A 25,494-nucleotide genomic window follows, 5' to 3' on the forward strand; every position below is an offset into this window, starting at 1 on the left:
AGAAAATCAGAGCTTATCTACAGATGTACATGTAAATAGAAATCACTTTCTGAAATACTAATTGAAAATTTAGAACTATACCCTTAGAATTTTGTGAAGACAATAGAGTGAATGAGAACGACATTGCTCTTATTACCTAAAATATAGCCAGTTTTACTTCCTAAAACTTATGGATTGACATATAGAAGGTCAGGTAATAACTCCAGAGCTTTATAATAGAACATTATTAGCATTTATAAAAGATATTTCTTTAATTATATTATCACTTGACAATGACCATACAGTGGATAAGGGAGTAATTTGAAAATGTCCTTATAGTAACTTCTCTGCCCATAAGGAGATATTAATAAATATGAACACCAGCCTGCCTCACAGCAAATGGTTGTTTAGCCCAAATATCTGAGCAGCAAACCGAGCTGATCTTTCTGGATAAAGGGTGGTTGAGCAGCTGAGACCACTGGGTAGTCGAAGAGAAGACCACACATCCTGAGCTCCCCTGTCTGCATGAGCAGAGGGCAGCTGATAAGTGGACATGCACTGTTCCCAGACATCAGTGGTCCCAAACCATTTCTTCTGCCTGCCACTGCCACAAATACAGTGGGAATGCCATCCTCTTCACACTCAGCTTTAATCCTCGGAGTTTTACCTGGTCCTTCATGCACAGATGTAACTTGAAGTTCACATGGAATGCCAAGATTTCCACAGGACTTCTTGATTTTTTCACAGTGGCCAAGATCAGAAGTATAGCCTACCAATACTGCCATCCTGCGTGGACTTTCTAATTTCAAAGGCAACTCTTCTCTCTCTGAAACCCACTCTAGGTTTTTACTTACCATCTTGAGCCCTTCGGGAGTTACTTCTTTGAGGTCCTGATGAAGCTGTTTGTCTTTCTGTGGCTTCAATCTACTGATGGCCAGAGTCTCCAGGAATCATTATCAATATCATCAGCAAGAACAATTTCTTTGGGGGTTATATCAACACCAAATTTGATCATCATGTCAACCAGTATACAGTTCTGGAGCAACCAAGATTTCTCCAGTATTTAAAAAAAAAAAAAAAAGCCTGTGTAATATGACATGATACCCACTTCAGTTTGGCCTATGAGAAGTCTGCCAAAGCAAAATTTTGGAGCAATTAGCTGTTCCTTAGATAACTGTGGGTCGTTACTGGCATCATCCTTGAAAAACATCTCCACTTTAGGTGGGTAAAACTTATACCCTGCCTTGTTATCAGGATTGCTTTTGAGAAAAGAATCAGTTGCTGTTCTTCTGCAAACCCATTCAGTTGGAATCATTTCACACTCGGGAGCAGCAAAAGCTGTCTGTCTCCCCACATATTCTGGTGAAAGCAGTTTTGACACTTGCCTCCTGTGACAACTGAAAAATACAACTGGTAATTTTATTTGAGATTCCAGCTTTTACTTCCAGGTGATTCTTTCTAATTGCATTTCCTGCTGTTATCTGGTCCTTGGACTGTGGGAGGATTTTTTTTCTGGACTATCTAATAATTCATGGACTTTGTTTTACCCTCATTCATTTTTTTTTTTTTTTTTATCAATACTTAGTGCCTCAGCTGTTGACAATATCCTGAGCGGGCTGAGGGTTGTGACCCCACTGGGAAGAGAGGCAGAAATCTTGGATACAGGTTTTTCATCAGAAATGCCTTTTGCAAATATTTTCTCCCAGTGTACAGCTTGTCTTCTAAGGTTCTGAACAGTGTCTTACAAAGAGCAGAAGTTCTTAACTTTGATGAATCACTATCAATTTTATCTTCATGACTGAGATTAGATTTCATATCTAATAAGTCTTTGTTTAATCCAAGGTATCAATTTGTGGTCTTATGATTTCTTCTGAATTTTTATTTTTTTACACTTCAGTTTATGATTCATTTTGATTTAATTTTTACATATGGTATGAGGTATGGGTCAAGATTTAAAAAGTTTTGCAAATGGATGTTCAAGTTTTTCAGATCATTTGTTGAAAAAATTCTCTTTTCTGCACTGAATTTTCTTTGTACCTTTATCAAATATTAATTGATAATTTATATGTGAGTCTTTATCTGGACTTTGTTTTGTTACAGTGATTTATGTGTCTGTCCTTTCACCAATACTACATTGTTTTGATTAATGTAGCTTTACACTTTAATCTTGATCTATACATCTTGATTAATGTGTCTTGAAATGAAATAATTAAGTCCTCAGGCTTTGTTCTTTTTAAAATTATACCAGCTCTTGCACTTCCTTTGATTTTTTTCCATATAAATTTTAGAATTAGCTTGTTGATTTCTCCAAAAAGAATATTGCTGGGATTTTTTACTAAGGTTGCATGGAATCTATGGAAGGTTAATTTATGGTTTACATTAATAAATTAACATAACAATTTTGAGACTTGCAAATCTTGAATAAGGAACATCTCATATTTGTTTAGATCTTTGATTTATTTCATTGGTGTTTTGAAGTTTTCAATATGCAGATCATAACACCTGTATAAACATATTTTGTTAAATTTTTACCAAAGTATTTCTTATTTTTGTTATCATTACAATAGCACTGCTTGAAAATTTTCAGTTTCTATTGGTAGTATATAGAATGTAGACAGAAACGTGATTTTGTGTATTAAATTTACATTGGCCTTCTAACTATTGACCTTGCTAAATTTACTTGTTAGTTCTAATACCTTTCTTGTAGATTCTTAATAATTTTCTAAATATATAATCATGTCATCTGCAAAGAGAAACATTTCTACTTCTTCCATTGCAGTCTGTCTGTCTTTTTATTTTTATTTTTAAATTTCTTCTCTTATTGCACTTAGAATTTTCAGTGTGTCTAAAAAGAGTAGTGAGAATGGACTTCTCATCCTTACTCCTGATCTTAGGGGCAAAGCATTTGGTCTTTTGGCGTTAACTCTGATGTTTACTCAGCAATGTTAAATTGCTGAGGATTTTCATTATGGTTGGATTTCAAATTTTGTCCAATGATTTTCTGCATCTCTTGAGATGAGCAATGTTTTTCTTCTTTTGTCTACTGATGTGATGAACTAATATAATTAACTTTTGAATGCTTAACTATCTTTTCATGATGAAATAAACCTCACTTGGTAATGACATGTTATCTTTTTATGTATTGTTGGATTGCAATTGCTAGCATTCTATTGAATATTTTCGTATCTATGCTGTGGGGGATATTTGGTCTGTAATTTTCTTGTAATGTCTTTGTTTTAGTATCACATAATGCTGAGTTTATAAAATGAGCTGGGTGTTATTCCCTCCCCTTTTATTTTATGGAAAAAAATTGTGTATAATTATATTACATTTTTCTGAAATGTTAGGAAAAACTTGTTAGTACAGCCATCTGGACTTGAAGATTTTTCTTTGAGAATTTTAAATCACAAATTCAATTTCTTTAATGTATAGTAGATTATTCAAGATAGCTATTTCTTCTTCAGTGAGTTTTGCTGCTGTGTCATGTATGACACATGTATGATTTATTTTTATGTTTATAAGTAACTAAGATCTGAAAAAATTTTCCATCCTTCATTTCTAAAATTGATAATTTGTGTCTTCTCTCTTTTTATCTTGGCCAATATGGCTAGTCACTATTAATTTATGGACTTTTTTCAAGGGAGCAACTCTTCGGTCATTGATTCTCTCTTTGCTTCTCTTTCATAGTTTTTCCAATTCATTGTTTTCTTCTGTTATTTTTATTTCCTGGAAATTCTGGGTGGATTCCTGAGGATCAACATTGTAGGCCACTGTTTTTTTAAAAAAAACACTGTGACCTATAATAACAAATACTTTTTATATCGTATTTCATTATGTGCTCAAAAAGCCCGTTTACATACGATTAAAACAAACTTTCACAAAACAACACTCAGCCTTATTACATGCAATAAAGTTTTTTTTTTTTTTTTTTTCAATTCAATTATATTCTGTTCCAGCCTGGATGAATTCTCTTTTGTTAACAAAAGGCTGTTCACAACCTGTTAAACTATCTTCACAGACTAGTAATGGTTAGTGACCTGTGGTTTGAAAAGCATTGCTGAATATAATTCTGATAACAAGTCATGTGTATAACACTTGTGAGACTCTCCACTATTTCTTTTTTCCTTTCATTGATACATAGTGTTTTGCACATTTATGGCGGTACATGTGAGCATTTTTAATGTGCATCAAACGTGTAAGATCAACTCAGGGTATTTGGGTTATCCATCATACTGAGTATCTGTCATTTCTATGTGTTGGTAACATTTCAAGTTCTTTCTTCTAGCTACTTTGAAATATACAATATATTGTTGTTAACTATAGTCACCCCAGTCTGCTATTGAAAATTAGAACTTATTTCCTCTATCTAACTGTAAGTTTGTGCTTCTTCACGAACCTCTTTTCATTTCTCTCCCCGCCTACCCTCACACCCTCCCAAACTCTGGTATTGGAGAGCAAGGTTTTTAGCTCCTGCACATGAGTGAGAACATGTGGTATTTTGTCTTTCTGTGCCTGAACTATTTCACTTAACATAATGACCTTTATTTCCATCCATATTGCTGCAGATGACATGATTTCATTCTTTCTTATGAACGAATAGTATTTCATTGTGTATCTATACCACATTTTCTTTATCCATTCATCCATTGATGAACACTTACATTGAGTCCATACCTTTGCTATTGTTAAGTATTCCCTTTTCTATACATCCTTGCCAGCATCTGATTTGTTTTTTTTGTTTTTTTTTTTTTTTTGTCTTTATAGGAATAACCATTCTAATTAGGGTGAGATAATATCTCATCATGGTTTTGATTTGCATTTCTCTGATGATTAGAGATGTTGAGCATTTTTAAAAATATGCTTGTTGGCTATTTGTGTGTCTTCCTTTGAAAATTGTCTATTCATATCATTTGCCCACTTTTTAATTGAATCTTTTGTTGTTGTTGTTGAATTGTTTGTGTTCCTTGCATATTCTAGATATTAGTCCCTTGTTGGATGAATAGTTTGCAACTATTTCCTCCCATTCAACAGTTCGTCTCTTCACTTTGTTAATTGCTTCTTTCACTGTGCAAAAACTTTTTAGTTTACTATAGTGCCATTTGTCTATTTTTGTTTTAGTTGTCTCTGCTTTTGAGGTCTCAGCCATAAAATATTTGCCTAAACCAATATCCTGGAGTGTTTTCCCTTTGTTTTCTTCTAGTGGTTTTATAGTTTCAAGTCTTACTTTTAAGTCTTTGATCCACTTTGAACTGATTTTTATCTAAGGTGGAAGATAGGGGTCCAGTTGCATTCTTCTGGATGTGAATATCCCATTTTTTCAGCACTATTTATTGAAGAAGGTATCCTTTCCTCAGTGTATGTTCTGGTCACCTTTGTTGAAAGTCTGTTGGCTGTAAATATGTAGATTTATTTTTGGGTTTTCTATTCTGTTCCATTGGTTTTTGTGTCTATTTCTATATCAATACCATGCTTTTTGGTTACTATAACCTTGTAATATGTTTTGAAGTCAGGTAGTGTGATGACTCCTGCTTTGTAGTTTTGCTCAGGATTGTTTTGGTTATACTGGCTCTTTTTTCTATTCCATATGAATTTTAGAATTTTGTCTTCTATTTCTATAAAAAATGACGTTGGTATTTTGATAAGGGTTTCATTGAATCTGGATATTTCTTTGGTCATTATAACAATATTGATTCTTCTGATCCATGAGCATGGGATGTCTATCTATTTGTTAATGTCTTCTTTAATTCATTTTATCAGTGTCTTATGGTTTTTATTGTAGAGATCTTTTATCCCCTTGGTTAAATTTACTCCTAGATATTTTATTTAATATTTTTGTAGCAATTGTAAATGGGATTGTCTTCTTGATTTTTCTTTTGACTGCTTTATTATTGGTGTATAGAAATGCTGCTGATTTTTGTATGTTAATTTTGTATCTTGCAACTTTATTGAATTTGCTTATTAGTTTTAGGGGTTTTTGGTGGAATCTTTTTTTTTTTCTAAATATAATATTATTTCATATACAAAGAGAGACAATTTGACTCCCTCTTTTCCAATTTGAATGCCTTTTATTTTTTACTCTTGTCTGATTGCTCTGGCTAGGGGAAATAGTATTTTTAGTGGTATTTTAAGCATTATGTTGAATAGGAGTAGTGAAAGTGAGCAACTTTGTCTTGTTCTAGTTCTTAGAGAAAAGGTTTTCAACTTTTCCCCATTCATTATGATATTGGCTGTGGGTTTGTCATATACAGCCATTATTATTTTGAGGTATGGCGCCTCTATGCCTAGTTTGTTGAGAGTTTTTATAATGAAATGATGTTGAATTTTATTAAATCCCTTTTCTGAATCTGTTGAAATGATCATGTAGTTTTTGCCCTTCATTCTGTTTTGCCCTTCATGTGATGTGAAACATTTATTGATCTGTATATGTTAAACCATCCTTGTGTCCCTGGGATGAAACTTGCTTGCTCATGGAGTATTATCTTTTTGACATTCTGTTAAATTCATTTTGCTAGTATTTTGTGGAGAATTTATGTGTCTATGTTCATTAGGGGTATTGGTCTGTAGTTTTCTTTTTGTGTGTGTGTTCTTGTTTGGTTTGGTATCAGGGCAATGCTGACCTCCTAGAGTAAATTAGGGAGAATTCCCTGTTCTTCGATTTTTTGGAATAGTTTGAAGAGGATTGATATTAGTTCTTTATATGTTTGTTAGAATTTGAAAGTGAGTCTATCTGGTCCTGGGCTTTTCTTTGTTGGGAGACTTTTTATTGCTAATTTAATCTCACTACTCATTATTAGTTTGTTCAAGTTTTCTATGTTTTCCTGATTCAGTCTTGGTAGTTTGTATGTTTCCAGGAATTTATCCATTTTATCTAGGCTTTCCAGTTTGTTAGTGTTTAGTTATTCATAATAATCTCTGATGATCTTTTATGTTTCTTTGGTATCAGTTGTAATGTCTCCTTTTTTATTTCTGATTTTGTTATTTGGTCCCCTCTTATTTTCTTGGTTAGTCTAGTTACAGGTTTGTCAGTTTTGTTTATCTTTCTGAAGCAGTAACTTTTTGCCTTAATGATCCTTTTCTTTTAGTCTCTATTTTATTGAGTTCTCATCTTATCTTTATTGCTTCTTTTCTTCTGCTAATTTTGGGTTTAGTCTGTTCTTCCTTTTCTATAATAATTCTTTGAGATGCATTGTTTATTTTAAAACTTTCTACTTGTTTTGATACAGATGTTTATTGGTGTAAACTTCCCTCTTAGTACTGCGTTAGTTGTATTCCACAGATTTTGGCATCTTGTGTTTTAATTTTTATTTGTTTCAATAAATGTTTTTATTTCCATTTTAAATTCTTCAGTCAGAACCATGTTGTTTTATTTTTATGTATTTGTATAGCTTCCAAAGTTGTTCTTTGTATTAATTTTTGGTTTTATTCCACTGTTGTATGGGAAAATACTTAATATAATTCCAAGTTTTAAGAATTTTTTGAGACTTCTTTTGTGGCTGAAAATATGATCTATCCTGAAAAATGTTCCACAGGCTGAGTAGAAAAAAATGTGTATTCTGCAGTTGTTGAATAAAATGTTCTGTAGGTGTCTGTTGGGTCCATTTGATCTATAGTCCATTAAATTCAATATTTTTTAGTTGATTTTACATCTAGATGATCTGTCTAATGCTTAGAGTGGGGTGTTGAAGTTCCTCACTGTTATTGTATTGGAATTTATCTTTCTCTTTAGATCTAGTAATATTTGCTTTATGAATCTGGGTACCACAGTGCTAGGTGCATAGGTATTTACAATTATTATATCCTCTTGATGAATCGATCCCTTTATCATTATATAATGACCTTCTTTGCCTTTTCTTACTATTTTTGACTTAAAGTCTCTTTTATCAGATATAAATAAATCAACTTCTGCTCACATTTGGTTTTTGTTTGCATGGTATATCTTTTTTAATCCTTTTTCTTTCAGTCTATGTGTGTCTTTACAAGTAAAATGTGTTTCTTCTAGGCAGCACATAGTTGGATCATATATACTTCTTTTAATCAATTAAGTCAGTCTCTATCTTTTAAGTGGAGAATTTAATCAATTTACATTTACGGTTATTATTGATATGTGAATTTTTTTTTTTTTTTTTTTGACGAGAGTCTCACTCTGTTGCCCAGGCTGGAGTGAAGTAGCATGATATCGGCTCACTGCAACCTTCGCCTCCCATGTTCAAGTGATTCTTCTGCCTCAGCCACCCACGTAGCTGGGATTACAGGCACCTGCCACCATGCCTGGCTAATTTCTGTATTTTTTTTTTTTGGTAGAGATGGGGTTTCACCATGTTGGCCAACCTGGTCTCAAACTCCTGACCTCAGGTGATCTGCCTGCCTTGGCCTCCCAAAGTGCTGGGATTACAAGCGTGACCCGGCCATATGTGAGGTATTGTTTCTGTCATATTGTTCATTGTTTTCTGGTGGTTTTGTATATTCCTCGTTCCTTTCTTTTTCTTTTAATGTTTGTCATTGCAGTTCGGTAGTTTTCTCTGGTGGTACAGTGTGGGTTCTTTCTCTTCCTCATTTGTGTGTTTGTTTTACCAATGAGTTTTATACTTGGACGTGTTTTTGTGATGGTAAATGCTGTCTTTTTCTTTCAGGTTTGGGACTGCCTTGAGCATTTCTTGGAGGACAAGTTGAGTGGTGATGAATTTTCTCAGCTTTTGCTTCTTTGGGAAAGACTTTTTTATTTATCCTTCATTTATGAAGAATAATTTGCTGGAAGTCGATCTTTCGCTGGCAGTATTTGTTTTTTTTCTTAGCTCTTTGAATATATCATCTCATTCTTCCCTGGCAGAAAGGCTTCTACTGAGAAATTCACTGTTAGTCTGATGGGGGTTGCTTTAAAGGTGACTATATGTTTTCTCTCACTGTTTGCAGAATTATTTCTGTGTATTTTACTGTAGACATCTGACTGTAATGTTTCATGAAAACTTTTTTGCATTGTATCTGTTTGGGGATCTCAGAGCCTCTTGTATCTAGATGCCTAAATCTCTTGCTAGACTTGGGAAGTTGTTATGTATTGTTATGTTGATTAGTTTTCTAATCCTTTTGTTCTCTCTCTGCCTTCTGAGACCCCAGTAATTCAAATATTTGGCCACTTTTTGGTGTTTCATATGCTATGGAGAATTTGCTTATTCTTTTGTCTTCAGTTTTGTCAGGCTGTGTTATTTCAATAGACTTATTTTCAAGTTCTGAGATTCTTTCTTCTGCTTGATCTAGTCTATTTTTGTTGAAGCTTTTGAATATATTTTGTATTTCATTAAATGAATTTTTCATTTTCAGAATTTCTGCTTTTTTTTTTATTATCTCTCTCTTTGGCAAATTACCATTCATATCCTGAATTGTTTTTCCGATTTCTTTGTAAGTTTTTCAGAAGTTTCTTGTGTTCCACTGAGCTTCTTTAATATTCAGATTTTGAATTCTTTTCCCATGATTTCATTGATTTGTTTTTTATTGGAATCTGTTGTTCGAGAGTTATTGTGTTCCTTTGGAGGTGTATTATTTCCTTGGTTTTTCATGTTTCTTGTGTTCTTACATTGATATTGACATATCTGAAATAATATTAGCTTCTTCCAACTTGTTGAATTTGCTTTTATAGAGGAAGACTTTCTTGAAGATGTATCTGTGGTTTTTGTTGGGTAGAACATTTGGCTTTGATTCTGGGTGCATGCAGTAGTGTGGCTTTAAACAACATCAGTGGTATCTGTGATTTCCTTAGGGTACAGCTGGAAACTGTAGTGAAGTTCTGCTGGGGACTGGGAAGCCAAGTAGGCCAGTTTTCCAGCCCCATTGGTACCAGTGTTGGGCTGAGAATGCCTGTTCTTGGGCACCAGGGGGCAGTGTAAACTGGCACTAGTATTAGCAGGTCCAGGCAGGCTAACCCTTGGGCCTTCTGGTAGCTTACTCACACGCTGGTAGTGGCAATTTTGGGCAAGGTGGGTGGCAGGTTCTTGGACCTCTGAACAACCAGTATGGCATGGGCAATGATAGAGTCAGTAGCAGAACAATCCTCTGGGTCTTGAGAAGTATGTGCTAGTGTTGGTGGTGGCCACAATGGACTGCGTGGGCTAGTCTTTAGGCCCATGAACGGCACATGCAGATAAGTGCCAGTTGTGTTGTTCTCATTTTGGTGAGTAGGTCCCTGGGAGGGGTGTTTAGGTTCCGATGGTGGTGAACTGAGTTGGGAAATCCCCTGGCCCCTAGACTATGTGCTCTTGTATGGGAAAGGGGTAAATCTGGGTCAGGTGGGCTTGCCCTCAGGCCTCCAATGGCGTGTGGAGGAGCCACCCATGGTACGAAGGGGTTGGGTGATCCACAGGCCACTGGTGGAATGCTTGCATGCGGGAAGCAACAACTGTGCCGTTATCCTGCCACTGGGGAGGGTAGTGCTGCCTTCAGTGGCAACAGCCTAGGCCAAAGGATGGGGAATGTGTGCACCACTTGCACCTCAGCCCCAGCAGCACTGCACCTTAGCCCCAGGTGTGATAGCCCAGGGTCACTCACGCCTAGATCTTGGGGACGCAACCTGCACTTCTCTTGAGCCTTAGCTCCAGCACTGCTGGACTCCAAGACGGCATACAGTTTGTTGGGCCTCTACCATTTCTTGATCCATGACATTGATAAAAATTAAAAACAAGTTGAATAGGACACACATGGTCTAGACTCACAGCATATTCCAAGAAATCTCTCACCAGCTTCAAACAAAGTCATTAATTTCTTCATTAATTCAACAAATATTGAGCCATTACCTATGTGCCAGGTATCAATTTAGACACTGGGGATATAGCAGTGAACAGCACAGATAAAGTATTTGATCTATGAAATTTCTATTTTAGTGGGTAAAAACAGTCAATAAACAAAATATACAAATAAATATGTCAAGAGACGATAAGTGCCGTGAAGAGAAAGAAAGTAGGATAAAGAGAGACATGGGAATGCCTTACTATTTTATTTGGGATGGTTAGTGACTATTTCTATGAAAAGGTAATATTTGAGCAAAGAACTGAAGGAGTGAGAAATGTATGGGGAAACTATATTCCAAACAGAGGATACAGCAAGTGCAAAGGCACTGAGGAAGGGTCATGCTTGAAATCGGAAAGGATTGCAGCCGGGGAGGGGAATGGTAGAGACGGGTTTAGAGATGTAGCAGTGTTCAGGCCACAGATTATTCTACAAGCCATGGAAATGACAGATTTTACACTCAGAGAAAGGGAGCTATTGAAAGTGTTCTGCAGTTGAATTATATGACTTGACTTACACTTTAAAAGAATCATCTGACTGCTGTGGGGAGAACAGGCTATGGGGGTGGGGCGGTAATATGGTAGCAGGGAGATCAATTAGGAAACTCTTGCAAAAGTCCAGGCAAAGGATGATGGTGACCTGGATTAAGGAGATAACAATACAGATGTAGAGATGATATTAAGTTCTGTACGTATTTAGAAGGTAAAGCTGACCAATGTTCCTGATAAATTGTATGGGCTACAAAAGAAGGACAGAAGCCAACCCCTATTCTCTATCATTCCATTTTACATATTTTTATAGCTTTTGTTACCATTTATAATTATATTACGTATTTTTGGCCCACTTATTGATTGTCTTCCTTAACCAGTAGAGTAGGTATTCCATGATATCAGAAACCTCACCTATCTCATTCACAACGAAATTTCAGCACCTAGAAGAGTACCTGGTACACAGCAGGTGCTCAATAAATATTTGTTTGTATGAATGAGTGAAAAGAAAGGGATTTGGCATCTATGATGAGCCCTTAATATATTTCTACTCTTTCCCACTCTAATTCTACTTCCGGGAATCTATTTTGAAGAAATTTCACAAAGGCAAAAACTTATCCCGATAGATACTCATCAAAGCAACCTATTCTTATAGTGGAAAATTAAACACATTCTAACAGTTCAACAGGAGCAAAATTTGGGACACTTCCCAAAAGGTTCAGGAAACCTTCACTTCAAGATATTTCACACACTAACAAGATATTTCAAAGTGGAAACACCCCAGTGTTTCCCTTTGTCACTTTATAGGATTAGTTTGGTCTACTGTTATTCAGCTAAAATGCCTTGTATCTCTGGTTAATGTGAAGTCCATAACTAAGCCCACTTTTGGGACAGGATGGTCAATGGTTAGAAACAGTCAGAAACAGTCTGTTCTGCCAGAGCCTAAGCACCCAGACATCAGCAGCCCCATGAGCACCGGGTTATGCCAGCTAGATGGCAGGGTTATGTCAGTTCATTTCAAACCATGCATTCTAATTACAAATTCTTAAAATCTCAAGGGTTTAATTTAAAAAGTTTTACAGCAGGCTTTCAACCAGTTCCTGGGGCCTCATTATTGTCAGCTCTCCTCACCACAGGCCTGCTTACGTGGCAGGAGTTTAGGGAAAATAGAGAGAAGACTATGGGGAAAAGAGGGGAAAAAGAAGTATATATGATTGAAAAGCCCAAAGGAAAGTGGGAGTAGAAGTTTAATTATAACCCAGCTGGGCAATTTGCATCAGTGAGTTTAACCCTGAGAAGGAAAACAGGCTCAGGAAATGCCATGCGAATGTGGGTATGCTTGCTCCCCAAAGAGCTAACATTTACAGTAGACATTGTACTACAGCCATAGCATGTACTCAGCACCTTTCTGTGTGCAAACATGAACATATTGAAATGTACAATTTTACTAATTAAGGACCCCCTTTATTCTACTGAGTATAAAAAATAAATAAAATATAACCCCATTTTTTCTCCCCAAAGATAGAATTATTTTTTAACTTGCACAGCAATATTCTGAATTCTAGTACTCGATCTTAAGTATATTTACTCTCAAAGCAATGAATTTCTGAACTCAAAGGTACTTAACGCATTTTGACTCTTCATTTTTCAAATAAGGAAAATAATACTCAGAGAGTATCTCAACACAGTAAAGAAAGGAAGAAGATGCTTTATCTTTCCTAATTTCTATTTAAGCTCTCTCTTCATTATTCTGCACTATTTTCCAGTTATTTCTGGGATTGTTTATTTAACAAACACTGAGGCTTCTAGTGCAATGCACTGGTTAATCATGGGGCAAAGTGCACACAAAGATGAAACAGGAATAAATTCTATCTTCTGGAGTTGTATACTCTGGATGTAAATGTTCTTATAGTCATTCTTTCTCTCTTTTCCTCTGCCTGCTTCTAAAAAGAACTTGAGGTGGTCAAGGTTTAGACCATTATATATTTAAGATGTTGAAAAGATTTCATTCAACAATGCTTTTTGCATCAATAAAAATTTTATTCACTATTAGTCAGACATATTTTTTTTCTTCAATTTAAGTCTTCTCCTTGACTTTCTGTAAGTACCTTAGAAATTTCCAAGTAAGTGTCATTTGCTTTGCCTATTGAAGTCAAATTATGTTATGTGTTTGAATTACAACTTGAAGGGGGCTATGCTTTTAGTAACTCATTTTTTCTGTTCAAATGCAAAAATTATTGAAATTATTCTATGCTTATAGTCTATGATTGCTTATTCTGAGTTCCATTTGCCTCTTCTTATGAAATCGTTGTTGTCTAGGAAATGAAAAAAGACAGGTCATATTAGTAAATCAGTATTTATATTCAGGAAAAAGATCTAAAATATTTTTAGAAGAACTATTCTCACATAAAAATAAATCATCTCTGATAATATGTTTTCAGAAGAGTTTGGCTTTTATGTTTATGCAAGACTGACTTCCTGCCAAGCCTTCACTTCAAGATATTTCACAGTAGAGGGCCCCAGTGTCTCCCTTTGTCACTTTACAGGATTAGTTTGGTCCACTGTCATTCAGCTAAAATGCCTTGTATCTCTGGTTAGTGTGAAGTCCATAACTAAGCCCAAGTATTTATTCTTTAAACTTTATAAAGTGGCTCTTCCATTCACTCTCAGGATGTGCCATTCATCATACCTTCAATGGCTGGGGAAAACATACTGTCTCTTTGTGGCCTTTATAATGCTCTGAAAAATGATTTGTTAAAGGAAGGGTTTTGAAAGAAGTATTGTCCTTTTGGCTTAAAGTTTATAGTTTGTCAGCACTTACTGTAAAAGGAACACATTCACAACCACATTTTTTTTTTCTAAAGGTAAAGGAATGGAATGTTTAGTCTGAAAGCTTAGAAGGAAGATGAGGCACAACATGAAAACAAAAGCAAAATCGAAAAGCTAAAACAGTAAGAAAGGAGAGAAAAATCCGAGATGAATTGTAGCAAAGTGATATATTTATCATTATCCCAGAATATATAAATGTCTTTTTTTAACCAAAATATTAAGTCTTTTGAAATGTTCCAAAAGCATGAGAATCTAAAACTGATTCTCACTCTTGATTTCAACAATTAATATTTCATGAGTTTCTGCCTCCTCTTGGTGAATTTTTTCATACTAACATTAGTTACACATGACACTTTTTCATAGCATGCAGGGATCACAACACAGGCACCTTTATCTTCACAATAAATGGATATTGACCTTTGAAAAATAATTTAGACCATTGTGAGCTAAGTAGGACCCAATATAAAGGGGAAAATGCAGGTGCTATTTGGGCTTCCAGAAATTTCAAGAATTGGGTGGCATTTTTGGAGAAAAAGACTGTCAGATTGTCCTGAGGATGCTGCAGATGTGTTATATCTGGTGTATCATCCAGGGTTCTTGTTGGCAATCAACAAAAAAGAAAGCCTCAGTTAACTCTGCAAGGTAGGAATTTATTAGATGTGATTTGGATTGCTCTCATAATTGGTAGAGTATGTGGAGAACCAAGCCTGAATCCACCAGGAACGAGGATCCAGATGTTCAGAAATACAATCAAAATTATGCCACCAGAATTGGTTATAATGCTATTGCTGTGGCCACTGGCCACTAAATGCCACTAACATAGTTATTCCATACACTCACACTTTCCTAGTGTCATCTACGGAGGAGTCAGTGGCCTCGTAGACTTGAACTGACTACACTCTAGCTACAAGGGTTAAGGGGAAGGAATATATGTATTTGGCAGTTTTAGCTCATGCACTGACTAAAAATAGGAAGGGCCTGTCTTCCACTAAGACTGACTGTTTTAGGAGGCCCCCAAACAGAATTAGGATCCAAATGCTGAGCAGCCAAAAAAGAAAAAGAAAACTAAAAATGCCCCCTTGTCTGGTTAAAATTCAACTGAATCAAGTGAGTTGAGAGCAGATAGGCAGTCTGTATTTTTCTAGTCAAATCTGCACTTTTTCATTCGTAGAGAGTTTTGAACTATGAATTATTAATAATAGACCTTTTTAAATTATACTTTAAGTTCTAGGGTACATGGGCACAATGTGCAGGTTTGTTACATATGTATACATGTGCCATGTTGGTATGCTGCACCCATTAACTCGTCATTTATATTAGGTATATTTCCTAATGCTATCCCTCCCCCCTACCCCCTTCCCACAATAGGACCCGGTGTGTGATGTTCCCCTTCCTGTGTCCAAGTGATCTCATTGTTCAGTTCCCACCTATGAGTGAAAACATGCAGTGTTTGGTTTTCTGTTCTTGCGATAGTTTGCTGAGAATGATGGTTTCCAGCTGCATCCATGTCCCTGCAAAGGACATGGATTCATCCTTTTTTATGGCTGCATAGTATTCCATGGTGTACATGTGCCACATTTTCTTAATCCAGTCTGTCACTGATGGACATTTGGGTTGATTCCAAGTCTTTGCTATTGTGAATAGTGCTGCAACAAACATACGTGTGCATGTGTCTTTATAGCAGCATGACTTATAATCCTTTGGGTATATACCCAGTAATGGGATAGCTGGGTGAGATGGTATTTCTAGTTCTAGATCCTTGAGGAATTGCCACACTGTTTTCCACAATGGTTGAACTAGTTTACAGTCTCACCAACAGTGTAAAAGTGTTCCTATTTCTCCACATCCTCTCCAGCACCTGTTGTTTCCTGACTTTTTAATGATTGCCATTCTAACTGGTGTGAGATGGTATCTCATTGTGGTTTTGATTTGCATTTCTCTGATGGTGAGTGATGATGAGCATTTTTTCACGTGTCTGTTGGCTGTATAAATGTCTTCTTTTGAGAAGTGTCTGTTCATATCCTTTACCCACTTTTTGATGGAGTTGTTTTTTCTTGTAAATTTGTTTGAGTTCTTTGTAGGTTCTGGATACTAGCCCTTTGTCAGATGAGTAGATTGCAAAAATTTTCTCCCATTCTGTAGGTTGCCTGTTCACTCTGATGGTAGTTTCTTTTGCTGTGCAGAAGCTCTTTAGTTTAATTAGATCCCATTTGTCAATTTTGGCTTTTGTTGCCATTGCTTTTGGTGTTTTAGACATGAAGTCCTTGCCCATTCCTGTGTCCTGAATGGTATTACCTAGGTTTTCTTCTAAGGTTTTTATGGTATTAGGTCTAACATTTAAGTCTCTAATCCATCTTGAATTAATTTTCGTATAAGGAGTAAGGAAAGGATCCAGTTTCAGCTTTCTACTTATGGCTAACCAATTTTCCCTGCACCCTTTTAATAATAAGTCTTTTGTTAATATAGGTGCATCCCAGATACCAAAGACATATTCAGAAGTAAGGTGCCATTACTGGGGGAAAACCCCAGATATTCTACTATTTAAAAACAACCTCAGGCTGGATATGGTGAGTCACGCCTGTAATCCCAGCACTTCTGGAGGCCAAGGCAAGTTCATCGATTGAGCTCAGGAGTTTGAGACCAGCCTGGCCAACATGGTGAAACCCTATCTCTACCAAAAACAGGAAAATCTGTCAGGCATGGTGGCGTGTGCCTGTAGTCCCAGCTACTCAGGATGCTGAGGTAGGAGGGTCACTGAAGCCTGGGAGGTCAAGGCTGCAGATATCTGTGGTCACACCACTGCATTCCAGCCTTGGTGACAGAGGGAGACCCTGTCTCAAAACAAAACAAAAACACCGAAAAACTCTGAACTAATCAAATTTCTTTGAAAGAAATGTATTTTTTTTACACATAAGTTTCTTAAAAGTCAAGCATAGAACAAACTTCAAATCCAAATGAGTTGATAGAAAATTAGTTTGCCAGGCTGACTTATGGATAACGTTCTATCCAACTGGTTTCCCTTGTAAACTACTTTATAATTTTATATAATACTAAATTTAATTTACTTCCCCCACTTTCCAACACATAAGTCATAATCTCTCTCCCCATACTGGATTATTTACATCGATGTAAAAATACTCTCTATTATCTCATCACCTTAAAAAATAAGCTCTTCTCTGGGTCCTTTATCCCTCCAGTTATCCCTTGATTTCTTTGCTTCCTTATCAAGAACAATGTGTCAAAAGCATTTTGAATATGAGATTTCTCAAGTTCCTCATTTCCCTGATCTCCTCAACCCACCCTAGCTGGCTTTCTGACTCATCTGCCATGTAACGTGTCAAGGTTCCCATATGGATAGATCTCAAGATTACTTTTTCATCTTTATTTACATGATTTTGCTATCAGCTTTCAACAACATATGACTGTTGACATCTTGCTCCTCTTCCCCTTAAAAAAAAAAATCTTCTCTCCCACAGCTCTGTGATCCTGTAATAAACTTGGGCTTTCCTCTTATCTCATGGGACTAGTCTTTCCAAATCTCTCTCTCTTTCTCTCTCTCTTTTATTTTGCCTCTAAATGTTAGTTTGCAGCATTTTCAGTGTTCTTCTCTTGAAAACTCAGTTTGGCCTAAAGCTTTGAATACCATCTATTTTCTGATGACTTCGAAATTTATATTTGCAGACCTGACCTCTGCTCTGAAGTCTAGACTCATTATTAAACTGCCTATCTAATATCTGCCTATCTAATATCTTCTCTTCATTCTGTACCCCAAACCTCTAAAGTCTAGACTCATATCTCAAACTGTCTAGCTGATATTTTCTCTTCATCCCATACCCACATTTTCCATTATCTCAGTTAAAGTTCTAAAAAACACTGATGGCTCAAGCCAAAAGCCTAGGTATCACACGTGATCTTTCTTTACCTGCCCCTATCACATCCAATTCGTCCACTAAGTCTATTAGATCCACCCTCAAATTATAAAGGATCATATTTTCCAAATATTATGACTTATTTATTTCTGTCCAGTTTGTTTATTTTTATTGTCTTAATGCACTGATAAGGACCTCTACGAGTATGTTGAAGGTAACACTGAGAGTAAACATTCTTCTTTTGTTTGTGAATTTAATGTGAATGCATCTGACTTTTTATAACTGAGTATAATGCTTGCCGAAGGTTTCTGGTAGATACACTACTTCTTAGAGGAAGTTTCTTTCTACTTTACTGTGCTGCTAATGTTTAACCATCATCAGGACTTGGATTTTTTCAATTTATTTTTTGGCATGAGCATAAAGGTTTTTTTCTTGTAATCTGTGAATTCAGAGGACGAATAGATGTATTAGGAATACATTATCCTTGCATTCCTGAGACTTATCTGTTTCCCCCATCTGCTCCCTCTGGACTTGCAAGACCTCTTGTGGCCATTCCTGTTCTTTGCAGCACTTTGTTCTGGGTGAATTCTTGGTTTTCTTTTACCATGTGATACCATCTCTCTGGATCTTCTACAGGGAGCCTGCCTTCTGTTTTTTTAATGCTGTGTTAGTTTTAGAAAAGATCTGTCTTTCTAGTAATGTGCCGCGAAGTTGAAGGGGCTGGAGCCTGTGCTTAGGATGCCATCTTGAGGAAAGTCAGGAAAAGACTCGAATTATATAAAGACACTTGGGAATCTTCCACTTTAGAGAAATGCCTTTGATCCAGAATGTAGTGACACAAAGCAGGACAAGGTGAGATGATAATTCAGAGAAGAGTGTCTCCAAAATTAATATTGGCTGACATTCAAGTGAGAAGAGAGAAGAAACAGGCATGGTAAGAGGTGAAGACAAGGACCATACAATGTCAAGGGCCGAGAAATTTAATTAAAAGCTAATTATTTCCTTTGAAAGTTTTCATCATCGTCCCCCACAAAAATATTGCTAAAAATATTCCCATAAGTTCTGATTCTTGCATATATAAACAGAGAAAATGAGATCATTGCAAGTTTCCTCTTATTCAATCTGATGACCAGTATTACCCAAAGTTTTATAGCCTGTTACAAGACAGAAAAAATTGGGGAGATATTAAAGTCATATTGCAACTTCTTTCTAGAATAATAAAAGGATTTCTTTGATTTCAGTAAATATCATAGGCCTCTGTAAGATATTAAACAGGGACAGGAGCTAGAAATCCTTGATCAGACTTGTAAAATTTTATTCAGTCTGTGAAAACCTATGGAAAGCTTTTGATGTGTCAGGTACTGTGACTGGTATTGGGGATACATCTCTGAGAAATATAGACATCAGTCATCATGAAACATATTGTCTGGTGGGGTGAGAGAATACCAAGTAAACATTAACCATAAATGTGATGACAAGTATTGAACGAAGCATGGGTGGTCTGACTGCAGGAAAGCAGTGTGCATAGTCACAATACAGCTGGGTATAGAGTTTTCTCGAAGAAATTATCTTTAAATTGAGGGAGCAAAGAATCATTAGTCAGTCTTTCCAGCTGTCTTCTGAAAGCTGGAAATAAAACCTGGATTTTTAGGGTCTAACTTACGTTTCCAAAGACACCTTTAAAATTAGGAGAGTGTGTGGTCTCTGAATTCTTGAATTCTAGGACCCCAGGCCTCGGTAACCATTGGCCATCTTTAGCATCAACAGTAAACTGACAACTGGGTTGCATCATCACTGTCCCGACTCCTGCTGAGCTGTGGGCACCCATCATGAGTAGATGAAAGAGATATAAAACCAGTAGGGTCTGTTCCAGGGCAAATCCTCTGTGAGAAAAGACAGGTGTCACATTGCTCTAAGAGCAAGCTGGAAAGGAGTTGAGGAAGGGAAAACGTTTTAGTTGGAATTTCCTGATAACAGGTGCTAGAAACTAAATTGAAATAGGTAGAAGAAAAAAAAAAGCCGTTTATTGATTAAGGAAACAAAAAGACCAGGTGTTGACCTGGAACTTTAATCAGTACTATAGCTAGATTCTTTAACAATATCCCTAGGGATATTGCTCTTTGCCTTTGATTTGTCATTTATATGCATGCGTATGGTAGGGGGTGATGGTGCTTATTGTCCACCAAGCTCTCTTTGTGTGAAGATAGTATTACAAGGCAATTCCAGGCTTAAATGGTTTGTAGAAACCATGATCTCAGAAGGAAAGAAATTCTTTCTCCATTAATGCCTTTATCACACTCATCTGGACACTGACTGGCTATACTTAGGTCGTTTGAGCATTCATAGTCAAGTCACAAGGTCCAGGGCACGAAATGCTCAGACTGGCCTTCTGTAGTCACGCCTGCTCTGATGATGACAATGCTGGGGTCCCTTGGTTGTCAGCCCCGTTTCAATCAGAGAGAAAGTAAAGGCAGCCCTCAGAATAAAGATTCATAGAACAGATGAAAAAGCAAAAAGAGCCACTAAAGAAAAGTAAATTTTTATGGTTATTTTTTTCCACTTTAAGCATATCTTGGGATCTTGCAATTAGGAAAAGAGTAGCTATAATGCTATGTTCTCTCCGTTAAGGACACTGATTCTGGAATTTAATGATCTGTTTCACATTCTTGCTCTACCACTTACTCATTTTTCATTTTGAAATTTAGTTTTCTTCACGTGTCACTGAGGATTAATTATGGGCTTAGTAATGGGCTTAGTAATGCCCAGTCATCGTGGATTTGCAGTGGCATTGATCCTTCAGTGCAGAAGATCCTAGCACACGTTCCTGACCAAAAAGCAGACATTTTTTGTGGCACAAGTCAATATTTATTGCATTTTCTTGCCTTGGTCTATCTTTCTGACGTTAACACCAAATTTTCTAGGACAGAAGACTTCTTACTCTCAGCAAGTAGTTTGTTTCTCAAAGAAAATCATGTGGTGTTCAGTTGGCTGTGTGGCTGCTCCCATCTGTAGAGGTGAGGTGGATGTACGTAGCCTTCTATGCTGAGAGAACAATTCTAAAGAATGCTTTGAAGGTAAACATATAAATCAGTACACTCCTCCAACTCAATACCTTCATGAAATGTGTCTTCATGAAGTCTGCCTATTACATTAAAGTTTTTTTGTCTTTTTTTTTAGACAGAATTTCGCTCTTTTTGCCCAGGCTGGAGTACAATGGTGCGATCCTGGCTCACTGCAAGCTCTGCCTCCTGGGTTCAAGCGATTCTCCTGCTTCAGTCTCCTGAGCAGCTGGGATTACAGGTACCTGCCACCACACCTGGCTAATTTTGAATTTTTAGTAGAGACGGGGTTTGTGCAAGTTGGTCAGGCAGGTCTTGAACTCCCGACCTCAGGTGATCTACCTGCCTCATCCTCCCAAAGTTCTGGGATTACAGGTGTGAGCCACCGAGCTCGGCCTACATTAAAGCTTTAATTTCCAGGAAGACACTCCAACTTGAAGCAGAGTGATACAGTTTGGATATGTCCCCACCAAATCTAATGTTAAATTATAATCCCCAATGTTGGAAGCAGGGCTCGATGGTAGGTGTTTGGGTCATGAGGGTGGATTGCTCATGGCTCGGTGCTATCCTCACCATAGTGAGTGAGTTCTCAGGAGATCTGGTCATTTATAAATATGTGTAGCAGTTTCCCTGCAATGCTCTCTTTATTGATTTTGCTCTTCCTTGTGAGATGTCTGTCTGCTCCCACTTTGACTTCTGCCATGAGTAAAACCTTCCTGAGGTCTCATCAGAGGCCGAGAAGATGCTCCCTGTACAGTCTGCAGAACCATAAGCCTATTAAACTTCTTTTCATTATAAATTACCCAGTATCAGGTATTTCCTTCTTCCTTTATTTCTTTTTTTTTTTTTTTTTTTTTTTTGGAGGGAGTTGGGGAGGGGGGACAAGGTGCTGATTTTAACAGATAAACAGTTTTCCTGTTATAGAAAGAAGGCAAAACCATTTCAGGAAGCTTTGTTATAGAAAGAAGGGAAAACCATTTCAGGAAGAAAGAGTAGTATTTGTAAATGCACAGAAATACGAATCATGGTGAAATGTTCTGAAAACAATCATCAGTTTGGACTTGCAGGAGAAGGGGTACAAAGATGGGAACCTGGAACTTGAGGTGGGAGAAGGCAGACCCAGATGAGAAGAAGGTTGGCAACAGGAATTTACTGAAGAGTTCTACCTGAAGGCAACAGGAATTTACTGGAAGGTTTTGAGCTGAAATTTATGGTGAATTTGGCAGCATTCTGGGAGACAGCTCAGCTGGGATTGTGGGTAGGGGTAGGGAAACTAGTGAGGAGGCTACTGGAACAGTCCAGGTGAAAGGTGCTGAGGACTTGAACTTTGACCATGGGGATAAGAATAGATGATGAGGAGTTAGGGAAGTGTTTGCCTGGTGTGGACTCAAGTCTCAGAACCCAGAGTAATGGACGTCTACACAGAAGGCAGTGAAGACAGTCTGTTTCCAGGGGCTTTGAAATGAGCTTGGATGTCAGACTTCTGGCTGACGCTAATGATTGTCTCATGTGTGATAATTCAGACAGATTACTTACTAATAATGAAAATGGTATAGTCTGAAAGTAATCTCAGGCTCTTTGGAATTATGAAGACAGGGCAAAAGTCAAGGGACGGTGTATTTTTGTGCCAAAGATACGGAGGTCTAATGCTGAACCTGAGTTTTAGGTCTGTCCCTTTCTAATTAATTGTAAGGTCAACTTCGAATTGTTTTTGTCTTTTAACCTCAAGATTCTGAATCTGCCAAATGGGGGATTGAATAATACTTCCTGCAATCTATTTCACACAGTTAGCAAGAAAATACTTGTAAGGCATACTTTACATTCCTGACTGAGTCTCTTTCCTCATGAAATAAAATCATTAAGAAATTTTTAGCAATATTTTAATTAAAAATTTAAGTATAGAAAGAAGATTGTATAGCTCTGCATTAAAAATAAATTGGTACATGACTTGGCTAATTGACACTAAAGTAGCTGGTGTCAGATTCACCCTCCCACCATAAAAAACTATACAATCTGGACAAAACATAGAAAAAAATTCTTGGCAGGTGTATTAGTCTGTTCTCATGCTGCTAATAAAGACATACCCAAGACTAGGTAATTCATAAAAGAAAGCAGTTTAGTGGACTCACAGTTCCACATGGCTGGGGAGAGCTCACAATCATGATAGAAGGCAAAGGAAAAGCAAAGTCACATCCTACATGGCAGACAAGAGAGAGGGCATGTGCAGGGGAGCTCCCCTTTGTAAAACCATCAGATCTCATGAGACTTATTCACTATCACAAGAACAGCACGGGAAAGACCCGCCCCCATGATTCAATTACCTCTCACCAGGTCCTAAGCATGGTTCAGGTGGGCAAGGCTACATGTGGGAATTATGGGAGCTACAATTCAAGATGGGATCTGGGTAGGGACACAGCCAAACCATATCAGCAGTCATAGAAGAACATTGTTGTACCAAGTCAGGTATAAGATCTTTAAGGAAGGTGAGGCACATGAGGTTACTATCACATTTGCCAGGATTTCCCAGAAAGGCATCTTTCTGAACTTGGTACAGGAAAATGGGACTCAACCAAGGATTAGTGGTCTTGGTAACCAAAAGAAGCAATGAATAGAGTTGAAAGCTGCTAAGTTGGTTGGGAATTGGGGGTTAATGTACCATATGAGAGAGAGAGAGAACCATAGAAATAGGTGTGTAAATGTCATTTTGGTCCTTCTGTGACTCTTTAGCTATGTGACAGTTGGCTAAGAAGAGGAGAGACATAGGAGAAAGCAACTGCTGGCATACAGAAAGCAGAAGAGATTATCAGGACTGAAAACTTCCTGGAAAGCTACTGGAGTTCAGATCCAGCCAGATGGGGAAATGTTGGTAAACAACTGAGAAACTTAGTTGGGACTCTTAAAAATTCTCTTAGGAGAGGTGCAATATCCTAGGACTGAGGCATATGTCCTAAGAGGAAAATAAAACGTCATTACCATAACACAGCTTAGAACTAGGTCTTGAGAGCAGCAAGGTGATCTACAAGTAATATAACGTCTACCCAGAAAAACAATTCAAAATTTTTGAGTATCTCTATATCATATTGTCCATAAATTCAGCACACTTTAAAAAAATTACCACATATACAAAAAATGCAAGAAAAACAGACTGATAAGAAATAAATCAGTTATTAAAAACAAATTCACAGATAATCCAGATATTGGAGTTAATAGATAGGGCATCATAATATCTATGATCAATATAAAGGAAAGAAAGAAAAAATGAAAGACAAAACAGGTTGTGTCAGATTTCTTTCTGGCAGCTCTAAAATGCTCACTTTATTTATTTTCATAGATTTCAATTTCCTAAATTATGTCTGATGTTCCAAGCAAAAATCGTAGCATTGTCTAGTGTTATTCTAAATGTATGTAAGACAATTATACTATAAATTTGAGAGGGTAAAGAGACACAAAATGACATAGGGTTGCTAAACTTCACTCAAACTGGAATACAGATGACACCAATTGACTGTGATAATGTATATATAAAGGAATATCTAGAACAACCACTAAGTTATAAAATGCAACCAGAAAACTATAAAAAAGAAGATACACCATAAACACTATGAATAACAAAATGGAATTCTAAAGCAAATGTTCAAATAACCCACAGAAAGTCATGAAAAATAAGCAGAGAAACAAGAGTTGATAGAGAAAAGAAAAAATGTCAGGCTTATGCACTAAAGTATCAGCAATTCGTTTAATTATGAATGGTCTGCCAATTGAGAGACATATAATGGAAGAGTATACTTAAAAGTATGACCCTTTCGTATAGGTTTCTTGTTTGCTGTGTACAGGAAACTCACTTGAAATTCATCAATACAGGGCAGGACAAATTAAAAGGATGAATAAAGATGTATTATGCAAACATTAATGCAAGGAAAGCAAGAGTGCCTGTATGTATATCAGCTAAAGCAAAGAAAATTACCAGAAACAGAGAGATTACATAATGATCAAAGTTTTAATCCCTGAAGAAGACAGCAATTTTAAAAGTGTATTCACCAAACAACAGAGCTTCAAAATATGTGATGTAAGGCAGGCAGATCACGGTCAGGAGCTCGAGACCATCCTGGCTTACATGGTGGAACCCTGTCTCTACTAAACACACACACACACACACACAATTAGCCGGGCGCGGTGATGGGCACCCGTAGTCCCAGCTACTCCAGAGGCTGAGGCAGAAGAATGGCGTGAACCCAGGAGGCCGCGCTTGCAGTGAGCCAAGATCGTGCCACTGCACTCCATCCTGGGCAATAGAGCGAGACTTGACCTCAAAACACACACACACACACACACACACGCACCACAAAACAAAATATGTGATGTAAAAACTGCCAGAACTAAGGCGGGTCAGGCTGGGACCTGCGCTGCCTCAGGATGTCAAGTGTAACAATGGGGCCGGGGGATGGGGGGGGCAGCATGGGCCTGTGAGGCCTGTGGGGTGCCCGCGTTCCCCAGATC

At 37.1% G+C, this 25,494-nt stretch overlaps 1 pseudogene; it reads right to left on the reverse strand.

Moving 5' to 3' along the window:
- Positions 1–366: 366 nt before the first annotated feature.
- On the reverse strand, positions 367–19,766 carry LOC111535305 (annotated as a pseudogene).
- Positions 19,767–25,494: the final 5,728 nt, after the last annotated feature.

Source organism: Piliocolobus tephrosceles, chromosome 8 (assembly GCF_002776525.5).
Source record: "Piliocolobus tephrosceles isolate RC106 chromosome 8, ASM277652v3, whole genome shotgun sequence".
In the NCBI taxonomy this organism is placed as follows: Eukaryota; Metazoa; Chordata; class Mammalia; order Primates; family Cercopithecidae; genus Piliocolobus; species Piliocolobus tephrosceles.